The sequence below is a fragment of the Anomaloglossus baeobatrachus genome, chromosome 1 (assembly GCF_048569485.1).
Source record: "Anomaloglossus baeobatrachus isolate aAnoBae1 chromosome 1, aAnoBae1.hap1, whole genome shotgun sequence".
Classification (NCBI taxonomy): Eukaryota; Metazoa; Chordata; class Amphibia; order Anura; family Aromobatidae; genus Anomaloglossus; species Anomaloglossus baeobatrachus.
In genome coordinates, this window is record NC_134353.1 from 973,970,678 (window position 1) to 973,984,281 (window position 13,604).

Here is a 13,604-nt window from a genome sequence, read left to right on the forward strand (position 1 = left end):
CTTTAAATGGGCCGAGCCTGGGGCCAGGAGCCGACCCCCAGGTGTAAGGAAGCCCGGCTCAACACCCAGCCGCAGCAAGTATGTGGGAGGACGACCGGTCCTTCCTATTGTGCTGGATGGGATCCCTTTGAATGCCCTCCTGGATACGGGGTCCCAGGTAACAACCATCCCCTACAAACTGTACAAAAGATATTGGGCTGATTCAGACATTGACCATGGCCCAGATGATGATTTAACAATTGTGGCCAGTAATGGTCAGCCCTTACCTCAAATTGGGTACAAAGAAGTAACCATTAAAGTGGGGCGGGTAGAATTGCCGTGTCAGGGGATGATAATTGTAGATATTGATCGCAAAGAATCTGACCCATTGGTAACCATTGGTACAAATGTGATAGAAAATTGTGTTGCCGAAGTGATAATTTTGTTGCAACAGGCGTCTGAAACTGCCAGCTCCGGGCAGCAGCGTGCCCTACAGAGGGAGATCAGAGCCCTGATGAGGAGGCAGCAGGTAGAGCTGGCCGGAGGAGAAATTGGCAGTGTGAGGGTAAGTGACCCCCTCCCCATTGCAATACCCCCAAGGAGTGAAATGTTGATATGGTGTCGGGCAGCAATAGGCCTCAAGGGTCAGGATTACCATGCCTTGGTAGAACCGGTGTATTCAGACAGCAGGCCTGGAGTCCTGATAGCCAGAGGGGTAGCAGACGTCCGCAAGGGGAGAGTGCCCATCCGTGTCCTGAATTGTGGGGAGGAGGAAGCCAAATTGCCCCGGTACGCCACTGTAGCAAAACTGTACACTGTCAGCAACAACACCATCAAAGCAGTGGAACCCTTGATCCCGTCCGACCAGGCGGAAGACAATGGCTCCAAGGGGCAGCTGGAAGACTGGTGCCAAAACTTACATGTGGGCACCGACTCCACCCCCTCACACCAAAAGCATGGGGTTTACCGGGTGGTACAGGAGTACGAGCGGGTCTTCAGCAAACACCCCCTAGATTTTGGGCAGGTGAAAGGGGTTAAACATCAAATCCCCACGGGTGATCATCCTCCCGTTAAAGAGAGATACCGCCCTGTACCCCCCGCACAGTATCAGCGTGCCAAAGAAATGTTACGGGAAATGAAGGAGGCTGGGGTTATCAGAGATAGTTGTAGCCCCTGGGCAGCTCCACTAGTGCTCGTAAAGAAAAAAGATGGTACAATGAGAATGTGTGTAGATTACAGGCAAATTAACCGCATTACACATAAAGATGCTTATCCACTACCCAGAATAGAGGAGTCACTAACAGCCTTAAAGTCAGCTAACTATTTCTCCACCTTGGATCTCACCAGTGGGTATTGGCAGGTTCCCGTGGCAGAGGCGGACAAGGAGAAGACGGCATTCACGACGCCAATGGGCCTCTGCGAGTTCAACTGTATGCCATTCGGGCTCTGCAACGCCCCAGGGACATTCCAACGGTTGATGGAGTGCTGCTTGGGCCACCACAACTTCGAAACTGTGCTGTTGTACCTGGATGACGTCATAGTCTACTCCAAGACTTATTAAGACCACCTGAAGCACTTAGCAGAAGTGTTTGAGTCTTTATCAAAATATGGCCTGAAGATCAAGCCGTCCAAATGTCACCTCTTGAAGCCAAAGGTACAGTACCTGGGTCATGTGGTCAGCGCAGAAGGTGTGGCACCTGATCCGGAGAAAGTCACCGTAATCAAGGACTGGCCAAGACCCACCACGGTAAAGGAGGTGCGGCAGTTCCTTGGGCTGGTGGGCTACTACCGAAGGTTCATTGATGGTTTCACCAAGATAGCAGCGCCCCTTCAAGATCTCCTGGTGGGCCAGCCAAAGCAGGCTAAGAAGCAGAGCCCTCCCTTTGAATGGAGCAGCCAACTGGAAACATCCTTTGTCCAGCTGAAAGGGGCTCTCACGGGAGAAGAAATTCTGGCCTACCCTGACTACAGCCAGCCGTTTGTACTGTATACAGACGCCAGCAACGTGGGCCTGGGAGCCGTGTTGTCCCAGGTGCAGGGAGGCAGAGAGAAGGTGATAGCGTACGCCAGTAGGAAGCTTCGGCCCACAGAAAGGAATCCAGAAAACTACAGTTCCTTCAAGCTGGAGTTCCTCGCTATTGTTTGGGCAGTGACTGAACGCTTCAAGCACTATCTGGCGTCGGCCAAGTTCACCATCTTCACGGACAACAATCCGTTGACACACCTGGCAACAGCCAAGTTAGGTGCGTTGGAACAGCGGTGGATGGCCCGGCTGTCTAACTTTGACTTTACCATCAAGTATCGGGCTGGCAAGAAGAATAACAATGCTGATGCGCTGTCCAGAATGCCTCACTTACCCGAATCTGGAGAAGACCTGGATGAACTCGAAGAGATAGAGTTACCGGCTTTCCATCATCAGGGTGTTTCCCAGTGTGAGCATGCTGTGGGAGTGAAGCGCTCGAGCCAACACGAGGTCTCGGTTAACCCATTACTCCACCATAATTGGGAAGAAACACAGAATGGTGACCCGGCCGTGCGATTGGTCAAAGAGAAGCTAGCGCAAGCTGAGACCCATCTTGGCCCAGACGCTCCAGAGGAAGCCCAGCAGCTGTGGAAGGAGAGGGGACGACTGTTCACCTACCAAGGCAAGCTCTGCAAGAGATATGTCAACTATCGAACAAATGAACTTGTCTGGCAGATAGTGGTTCCGCAGAGGGATGCTCCAATGGTCCTAGCAGCGTATCATGATAACGCAGGACACTTCGGGTGGAAGAAGTTGGAGGCCTTACTCCGTGATCGGTTCTACTGGGTGCACATGAGAAAGATGATCGAGAAATGGTGCCGAGACTGTGGCCCGTGTAACTTGAGGCGGAAGGATGATGCCAGCCAAAGGTCTCCCCTACAGCCAATTGTCACGAAGCAGCCCCTGGAGTTGGTGGCCCTGGACCACGTGAAGTTGACACCAAGTCGGTCAGGCTATGTGTACGCCCTCACCATTGTGGACCATTACTCTCGTTTCCTGGTAGTAGTGCCTGTGAAGGACCAGACAGCCAGGACGGCAGCTAGAGCGTTCCAGGCATCCTTTTGTCGACCGCACGGCTATCCGGAAAGGGTACTGACGGATCAGGGTCCTGCATTCGAGGCTGAAGTGTTCCAAGAGTTCTGTAACATGTACGGTTGTAAGAAAATTCGAACCACACCGTACCACCCCCAGACCAATGGACTGTGCGAGAAAATGAACCATGTGGTTATTGATATGCTGAAGACCCTACCGCTGGAAGAGAGGAACCAATGGCCAGAAAAGTTGCCAGATCTGGTAGACCTGTACAACCACATCCCAGTGACTTCGACCAACTGCAGCCCCGCTTACCTGATGCGAGCCAGACCAGGCAAGTTGCCTGTAGACTTTGAGATGGGGACTGTGTCGCCTGAGGCGGTTCAAGAAATAGAGGATTGGGATGCAGAACGGCAGCAGCGGTACCGTAAGGTCCAGGAGTGCGTGGAAAGGAGCCTGTCTCAAGCAAGAACGAGACAAGAACAGCATTACAATCAAACAGCCCCAGCAACTCCCTTAGCACCTGGAGAACAAGTCCTCAAGAAGAAGCGGAAGACGCATAAGTTGGATGATCAGTGGGAAAACGAGCCCTACACCATTATCCCCTCCAACTTTGACAATAGTAAGGTATGCCTCATAAGCAAAGATGAAGGCAAGACCTGCCAAGCAATTTCCCGAGACCGCCTGAAGACGTGCCCTGAGCGGTGCAAAGTTCAAAAGGAAGTGGAGGAAGTTCGAGAAGAGGGGGAAGAGATGATACAAACAATCCTCGGCAAATTCCCCAAGACTTGGACCCGCATAAATGGTGCCGTAGTGGTACCGGTCCTGACGTTCCCACAGTTGGTCGAGCCAGAAACAGAACAGGTTCCGGATCCACCCAAAGAACCGTCCGCCCCGACACGAGGTGACACGCCAGCAGTGGAACAGGAGGATCAACCCCCTGTCAGTGGTGAACCTGTCATACCCTTGGCGACTCTTAGACCACATGGGCGATCATCATGCATACCTATTGGGGTTAGGCCTACCGGTAGTGCTGAGATAGGAGACATACTAAGTAGTCAGGGACAAACACCAGAGCTACGCAGGTCCCAACGCAGCACTCGGGGACAACCCCCTCTAAGGTATAGGGAATCAAATGTATAAAGGAGAAAGAAAGAGTATTTATTGGAATGTAAATAGTTATGCGAAATGTCTGTAATGTTGTGTACAAAATGTTTTTCTTTTTCTTTGATTGTGAAAATGGACAATTGGGCCACTGGACTATGGGTGGCCAACACCTAAATTGTTCATAGTTAGCACCAGTGTGCTCGACACCCCTGAAGAAAAACCCGTCCGGCGTGCATAGAGTGGGGTCATCAATGCTCTGACGCACGCCCAGAGCCTACGTTGGGGGTTTTATCGCGGCGGGTCCCCCATGGAGCAGTGTAATGGACACCCGGCAGGGAGCCACACGGGACTCTTATAGTACTGTTTGAATTTGTAACGTTAAAGAGAATGTGCCTCCCATATTGGGATGAAATGTATGACATGTTATGTTTTGTTTCCACAGTCCGGGAGTACTGAATTTAACTAAGGGGGAGTGTGGCGCCCTAGGACCTGGTCGCCACAACAGCATTGCCCTCCCAAAGGGTTAATGCTGAGCCTGGAGGTAATTGGGAGATCCATTGGCCAGCAGGTTTAACACCCAACACAGTTCTCCCTCCGGCCAGCAGGGGGAGCTCTGAACCTGGAATTCCAGGGAGCCTTCCTCTACCTGACCAGAGGGAGGAAGTGGAGTCAGTCTGAGGGGAGTAGTGGAAGTGAACAGACGCAGAGTGAGCTGTCCTGTGAATCTGGGGCCTAGAGCTGGAGCAGCTTGGCCCAGAGAAGCAGGAATAGCTGAGAGGCAGCAGAGAGACTCAGACATCGGAGTCTGTGGTTGCCAGGGTATAAAATCCGTCCCTGGTAGCCGAGTCCGAAGGGCAGGAGAGCTGCAAGCCCCTGGCCCAGAAACATCCAAGGTACAGCTGCAGCATCAGGGCCCGGTGTGGACTCCAGCGGAGAAGCACCTGAGAGAGGGTCTGCGCAGCCACCTACAGAAAGAAGGGACGTGCCATCGGTCCCAGCAGCAAAGAGGGCCATTGCTGGATTCAGAGAAGCAGGGTCCTATCATCACAAAGCAAAGTACAGGAGTAGGCCTCATACTCAGCTGGCCAGAAAGATCATCCCAAGTACTTCCAGGCCGACCGGATCCCCATCACCACCTGTAACGGTCTCCCAGGACTGGACTGTTCCCAGAGTAAAAGAGGAGAAGGTAAAGAGACTGTTGTTTGTGCCTGGTTCTTTCCTCGCCTGTCGGCCCTGCACCGTGTTAGCCACACAACACCATAGACTTTCACGGGCACCAACGGTATCCCGGGGCATCGCTCCACCTGTGGGGAGCAGTACCATCATAGCTGCCATAACATCACCCCGGAGTTCTCCCATAACAGCGGCGGCTTAATAGCCGCATACCACAGGTGGCGTCACGAACACCCTTTAACAACCAAGCCACACATTCAACTGACACCCACCAGGGCCACGGAGCCGGGCCCAGCCACCACTGACTACCACCGGACTAGTCCGGCCCGGCACCGGGTGTCCCATAGCCCTGGGGTGGGCGAGTCATATACACCAGAGCACACATGGTCCATAGCTTCCATCGTGTCCTCTCTTCCACTGTACACCAGAGCACACATGGTCCATAGCTTCCATCATGTCCTCTTCTCTCTATACACCAGAGCACACACGGTCCATAGCTTCCATCATGTCCTCCCCTCTTCTCTATACACCAGAGCACACACGGTCCATAGCTTCCATCATGTCCTCTCCTCTCTATACACCAGAGCACACATGGTCCATAGCTTCCATCATGTCCTCCCCTCTTCTCTATACACCAGAGCACACATGGTCCATAGCTTCCATTGTGTCCTCTCCTCCTCCCTATACAACAGAGCACACATGGTCCATAGCTTCCATCATGTCCTCTCCTCCTCTCTATACACCAGAGTGTCGCGGGCGGCGGGGCGCTGTGCTCGCTAACACTCGGGACCGGCGCTGCTGCTGCTGCTCGGTGGCTCGAGCGGTGGGCCGGATCCGGGGACTGGAGCAGCGCTCCTCACCCGTGAGTCAAAAGGGGGTGGTTTGTTTGGGGATTTTGTCCGTGACGCCACCCATGGGTTGTGGTGAAGATGGGCACCACCGCTGCTGGTGACGGGGATCCCGGGAGCGATGGTAGGGAGCAGCTGGGATGTTGTTTTCACCCTCCATGGGTAGGGGTTGGTGCTCCCGGGGCCCGGTGGTGTGACGGGGAGGCAGGGTTGGTGAGGTGCAAGGTTGCAGGGACAGCGCGGCGTGGTGCCGGATGGCACTGGTGTACTCATTCAGCAACAGATGCACAAAGTCTCCGGTAAACTAAACGGCTGGATGGACGGATCCCGCAGCCGGCTGCAGTGTCTCTCCCCGGACAGGTGATGGTGGCTGTCTTTCCCTGCACCTTTGTGTACTGTGTTGACTCTAATGGCTTCGCAACGGTAGTCCGCTCCCCGGTGTATAGGTACCGGAGGAGCCCGGTTTGCCCGCAGGCGCTGGCCCTTGGGTCTCTAGCCTGTGGCGGTGACTGTATACCCTCATGGTGTGGACGGTTGCCTTCTAACGGGACTTGGGTAGTTAGGAGACCCTTAGGGCTCCGGTCACTCTCGGAATTGACTGTTAACGGCGGCTCCAAGCCTAGTCGGGGTCCGATGGCTCTGCCTGTGTGTGCTGGCTTCACTTCGCTCCCCGGTTTGGTGCCGGCGGGCCACCGCCCGACCCTGGTCCTACGGTTCCGCGTTGATTCGCTTCTCCTGCAGACGGCCACCACCGTCTGCCAACCTTGCTGTCAGTGCCTGGGCTCCAACCCAGACACCAGCAGTCACTCCTCTCACTTCAACCTCCAAAACTCATCTGCCTACTGTTCCTGCCTCCAGGACTGTGAACTCCTCAGTGGGTGGGGCCAACCGCCTGGCTCCACCCCACCTGGTGTGGACATCAGCCCCTGGAGGGAGGCAACAAGGATTTTGTGTCTGACTAATGTAACTGTCTGGGGGTGGGGGGGGGGGGTGTGTCTTACCTAGTCTTGACTAGTCCAGGGCGCCACAAGACCACACATGGTCCATAGCTTCCATCATGTCCTCTCCTCCTCTCTATACACCAGAGCACACATGGTCCATAGCTTCCATCATGTCTTCTCCTCCTCTCTATACACCAGAGCACACACGGTCCATAGCTTCCATCATGTCCTCTCCTCTCTATACACCAGAGCACACACGGTCCATAGCTTCCATCATGTCCTTTCCTCCTCTCTATACACCAGAGCACACATGGTCCATAGCTTCCATCATGTCCTCTCCTCTCTATACACCAGAGCACACACGGTCCATAGCTTCCATCATGTCCTCTCCTCCTCTCTATACACCAGAGCACACATGGTCCATAGCTTCCATCATGTCCTCTCCTCTCTATACACCAGAGCACACATGGTCCATAGCTTCCATCATGTCCTCTCCTCTCTATACACCAGAGCACACACGGTCCATAGCTTCCATCATGTCCTCTCCGATCTATACACCAGAGCACACATGGTCCATAGCTTCCATCATGTCCTCTCCTCCTCTCTATACACCAGAGCGCACACGGTCCATAGCTTCCATCATGTCCTCTCCTCTCTATACACCAGAGCACACATGGTCCATAGCTTCCATCATGTCCTCTCCTCTCTATACACCAGAGCACACATGGTCCATAGCTTCCATCATGTCCTCTCCTCCTCTCTATACACCAGACCACACACGGTCCATAGCTTTCATTGTGTCCTCTCCTCTCTATACACCAGAGCACACACAGTTCATAGCTTCCATCATGTCCTCTCCTCCTCTCTATACACCAGAGCACACATGGTCCACAGCTTCCATCATGTCCTCTCCTCCTCTCTATACACCAGAGCACACACGGTCCATAGCTTCCATCATGTCCTCTCCTCTCTATACACCAGAGCACAGATGGTCCATAGCTTCCATCGTGTCCTCTCCTCTCTATACACCAGAGCACACACGGTCCATAGCTTCCATCATGTCCTCTCCTCTCTATACACCAGAGCACACACAGTCCATAGCTTCCATCATGTCCTCTCCTCTCTATACACCAGAGCACACACGGTCCATAGCTTCCATCATGTCCTCTCCTCTCTATACACCAGAGCACACATGGTCCATAGCTTCCATCATGTCCTCTCCTCTCTATACACCAGAGCACACACGGTCCATAGCTTATATTGTGTCCTCTCCTCCTCTCTATACACCAGAGCACACATGGTCCATAGCTTCCATCGTGTCCTCTCCTCTATACACCAGAACACACATGGTCCATAGCTTCCATCGTGTCCTCTCCTCTCTATACACCAGAGCACACACGGTCCATAGCTTCCATCATGTCCTCTCCTCCTCTCTATACACCAGAGCACACATGGTCCATAGCTGCCATCGTGTCCTCTCCTCTCTATACACCAGAGCACACATGGTCCATAGCTTACATTGTGTCCTCTCCTCCCCTTTATACACCAGAGCACACACGGTCCATAGCTTCCATTGTGTCCTCTCCTCTCTATACACCAGAGCACACACGGTCCATAGCTTCCATCATGTCCTCTCCTCTCTATACCCCAGAGCACACACGGTCCATAGCTTCCATCATGTCCTCTCCTCTCTATACACCAGAGCACACACGGCCCATAGCTTCCATCGTGTCCTCTCCTCCTCTCTATACACCAGAGCACACACGGTCCATAGCTTCCATCATGTCCTCTCTTCTCTATACACCAGAGCACACACGGTCCATAGCTTCCATTGTGTCCTCTCCTCTCTATACACCAGAGCACACATGGTCCATAGCTGCCATCGTGTCCTCTCCTCTCTATACACCAGAGCACACATGGTCCATAGCTTACATTGTGTCCTCTCCTCCCCTCTATACACCAGAGCACACACGGTCCATAGCTTCCATTGTGTCCTCTCCTCTCTATACACCAGAGCACACACGGTCCATAGCTTCCATCATGTCCTCTCCTCCTCTCTCTACACCAGAGCACACACGGTCCATAGCTTCTGTCGCGGGCAGGGAGGGCGCCTCGTTCGCTAACGCTCGGGTCCAGCGCTGCTGCTGCTGCTCGGTGGCTCGAGCGGTGGGCCGGATCCGGGGACTCGAGCGGCACTCCTCGCCTGTGAGTGAAAGGGGTGGTTTGGTTTGGGGATGTAGTCCGTGACACCACCCACGGGTTGTGGTGAAGATGGGCACCACCGCTGCTGATGACGGGGATCCCGGGAGCGATGGTAGGGAGCAGCTGGGATGTTGTTTTCCCCCTCCGTGGGTAGGGGCTGGTGGTCCCGGGGCCCGGTGAGGTGACGGGGAGGCAGGGTCGGCAAGGTGCAGGGTCGCTTGGAGTGCTCAGCACGGTGCCGGTCGGCACGGTAGTACTTACTCAGCCACAAATGGATGCAAAGTCTCTGGTAAAACAAACGGCTGGATGGACGGGTTCCGCAGCCGGCTGCGGTGGCTTCTCCCGGACGGTTGGTGGTGGCTGCCTTTCCCTGCACCTTTTGCGTGTGTTCGGTCCCGATGGCTTCCCACCGGTAACCCGCTACCCAGCGTGGATAGGTGCCGGAGGAGCCCTTTTGCCTGTTTAACGGCGACTCCAAGCCTGGTCGGGGTCCGCAGGCCCTGCCGGATTGTGCTTGCTTCACTTCGCTCCCCGGTTCGGTACCAGCGGGCCACCATCCGACCCCGGTCCTACGGTTCCGCGTCGATCTGCCTCTCCTGCAGACGGCCACCACCGTCTGCCAACCTTGCTGTCAGTGCCTGGGCTCCCACCCAGACACCAGCAGACACTCCTCTCACTTCCACATCGTGTATATAGCCTGGGTCTCAGCGTCCCATACACGGTAAGTTTTTTAACTGCATGAGAGGACACACACAGGCTAGGGACCCCAACGTAGAGAAATACTTTGGCGTAGTGTTGGGGCTCTTCTGCACTGATCAATTCAGTAGCTAAATTTCTCTTGATTCATATATTCATGGCAGTAATGCAGGTTCCATTTTTCACATTTCATTCTCACAAATAGCTATTGAATTTTTCATGTCAGTATTCACACAGCAGTTTCTGCTATTCCATGTATTCCCCTTACATAGTCACTGGTGTGCATACCTTATCTCCCCATACTCCTCTCACTTCGACCTCCAAAACTGATCTGATTCCTTTTCCCGCCTCCAGGACTGTGAACTCCTCAGTGGGTGGGGCCAACCGCCTGGCTCCACCCCACCTGGTGTGGACATCAGCCCCTGGAGGGAGGCAACAAGGATTTGTGTCTGGCTGATGTGCCTATCTTGGGGTGGGGGGTGTTGTGTTGTAGTCCCTGTGACGATCTGGCTAGTCCAGGGCGCCACATTCCCAGTTGGTTAAATGCAGACCGTCCACCGGCTGCCCGTCCATCACCGGTTTTATTTTTTTCTTTTTAACTGAAAAAGATAAAAATAACATTTCACGGTAAAACATTTCAACGGTAAACACTTCAAATCTTCCCTTACGGGAGGCACGGTACTTTAACGTTACAACACATTTTTATTAATAATAACGGTCGGCTTCCGCTCTCCCACCCAAACAACCTGGCCCGATGCTGCCCCTAAGAAGTGGGCAGCACCCCTTGACCCCAGTCCAGATCTGGGCTGCCCGAGCGGGAACGGGTACGGTGTCTCGCACCCTACGGTCACTTCAGGGGACCCCACGTCCATGGGGGACCCCTGACCCTGCTCTGCGGGCCCTTCCTCCAATCTTCCTCTCCGGAGGCGGCAACGGAAAACTGACCCGACATATTTACAAGCCCACAAGTTCGTGGGTGCCCTGCTAGTTCTCAGGCTTGTCCATAAGCAGTTCCTTTTGCACGGTGGGGGTTAACGGTACAACAACCCCAGTCCCAACGGGGACTACTTGCCGGCAATGGCCGGGTCAATCACAGTGTTAATCAGGTGAACTTTGGTTGATTAGTCTTATCATTCATCTAACGGTACTGGTGGTCCCAACGGGGACAACGGTGCAATGGAGGGACCGCTGCCTTATTTCAGATCCACATCGCAGGCCTGAGGAGGGGACTGGGCCGGTTCTTGGGCCTCCTGGCCTCCTCTCAACTTGGCATCTAGGGCAAACCAGCCCCTCTCTCCACAGTGCCACGTGTATTGTACCAGATCGCTGGGGAGCAGGTTACGGCCCGGGTGGCCCTCTGGCAGGTGGGCATTCACATCCCGGCGGGCCACAAACACCTCGGCCTCCAGGCCCAGCTCGAAAATAAATCCATACCCCCGGCGGGGGTCAAATCTTCTTACTTGCTCCTCGTGGATCGGGCCCCGTACCTGGAAGGTGTCTCTGCGGAGGTTCTCCTTCTCTTGTATGGCGCGGGCTATCAGCTCAGCCTTCCGCTTCTCCCTCTCCGCAATTTCTCGGCCCAGCGTGGTCGGTTCCCTGTCCCAGTAAGGGGCAGCTGCTTGCCCCTGCGCGTGGGTCGGGCCCCGTGGGACTTCCACTACACTGCCCACTATTGGCGCCCTCGGTGGAAGATCCCACGGTGACATGGCCTGGGGCGCTGCCTCGCAGCAACGACCCGGCGCAGCCTCAGCCGAGGCTTGGGGGATGGGTACAGGGGTCTTCTCCCGCTTGACGTCCGCCTCCTCCTGCACGGGACGGATCACCGGAGCCGGGACGGGACTGGGCACGGTTACTTCCGGTGCCACCGGTAAGTCTTTGCAGATGGATGATGCCTTCGGGAGCTTCCAGGGAAGCGGCTCGGGGCGTCTGCGGGCTTCAGCTGCAGGTTGGTCCGCTTGGGCGGACGGGCAGGGTTCCGCTACCGGTTGTGCGGGTAGCGGGCCTAGTGGCGGGGCGGCAGCAGCCAACACGGGTAGAGGGGGAGGCAGCAGGGTGAGCGGGCGCAGACTGGGCCCCTCAGCCGCAGCGGCCGATCCCTTAGGAATAGAGGGGCGTGGGTCACTTACCCGCTCCTCCAAATCTTCCTCCACCTCGCGTCTCCGTATAGCCGCCACCACGTCCGCCATGTCGACCTCCCACTACTCCAGGAGGAGCTGCATTCGGACCTGCAGGCGGCTGCTCAGCTGGACGGTCCGGACCTCCACCCACGCTGCGGTACCAGACGCGGGGACTGCGGTGTTACCGGACGAACGGTACATACTGGCAGCAGTTTCTTCCAGGAACCAAATATGGCGGCAGAGTCCTGGCGTCCCTGCTTTTATAGCCGCGGTTTACATGCGGCCGGACGCCCATCCTGCCCCCCTTGGTCTTTTCTCAGCACCTCCTCTTCAGGGGCGGAGCTTCGGCTTTCGCGCCTCCACTGCTCAAGAAGACGCTCGAGCGGGAAAATCTTCGCGCCCAAGATGGCGGATTCTGAAATTTTTCGGCCGGACACCACCGGCGGGGAACACAAGGCACACTTCTACCAGCCGGTAGAACGGTACGATCCTGTTCGCAGACGCCAAGTTGTCGCGGGCGGGGAGGGCGCAGCGCTCGCTAACGCTCGGGTCCAGCGCTGCTGCTGCTGCTGCTCGGTAGCTCGAGCGGTGGGCCGGATCCGGGGACTCGAGCGGCGCTCCTCGCCCGTGAGTGAAAGGGGTGGTTTGTTTGGAGATTTGAGTTCGTGACGCCACCCACGGGTTGTGGTGAAGTTGGGCACCACCGCTGCTGATGACGGGGATCCCGGGAGCGATGGTAGGGAGCAGCTGGAATGTTGTTTTCCCCCTCCGTGGGTAGGGGTTGGTGGTCCCGGGGCCCGGTGAGTTGACGGGGAGGCAGGGTCGGCAAGGTGCAGGGTCGCTTGGACTGCGCAACGCGGTGCCGGTCGGCACGGTAGTACTCACTCAGCCACAAATGGATGCAAAGTCTCTGGTAAGACAAACGGCTGGATGGACGGGCCCCGCAGCCGGCTGCTGTGGCTTCTCCTGGACGGTTGGTGGTGGCTGCCTTTCCCTGCACCTTTTGTGTGTGTTCGGTCCCGATGGCTTCCCACCGGTAACCCGCTCCCCAGCGTGGATAGGTGTCGGAGGAGCCCTTTTGCCCGCAGGCTCTGGCCCTGGGAACTCTAGCTGTGGCGGTAGCTGTCTTTCCCTTTTGCTGTTTGGACGGTTGCCTTCAATCGGGTCTTGGCTGCTAGGAAACCCCTGGGGTTCCGGTCACTAACGGATTTGACCTGTTTAACGGCGACTCCAAGCCTGGTCGGGGTCCGCAGGCCCTGCCGGATTGTGCTGGCTTCACTTCACTCCCCGGTTCGGTGCCGGCGGGCCACCGCCCGACCCCGGTCCTACGGTTCCGCCTCGATCTGCCTCTCCTGCAGACGGCCACCACCGTCTGCCAACCTTGCTGTCAGTGCCTGGGCTCCCACCCAGACACCAGCAGACACTCCTCTCACTTCGACCTCCAAAACTAATCTGCTTCCTTTTCCCGCCTCCAGGACTGTGAACT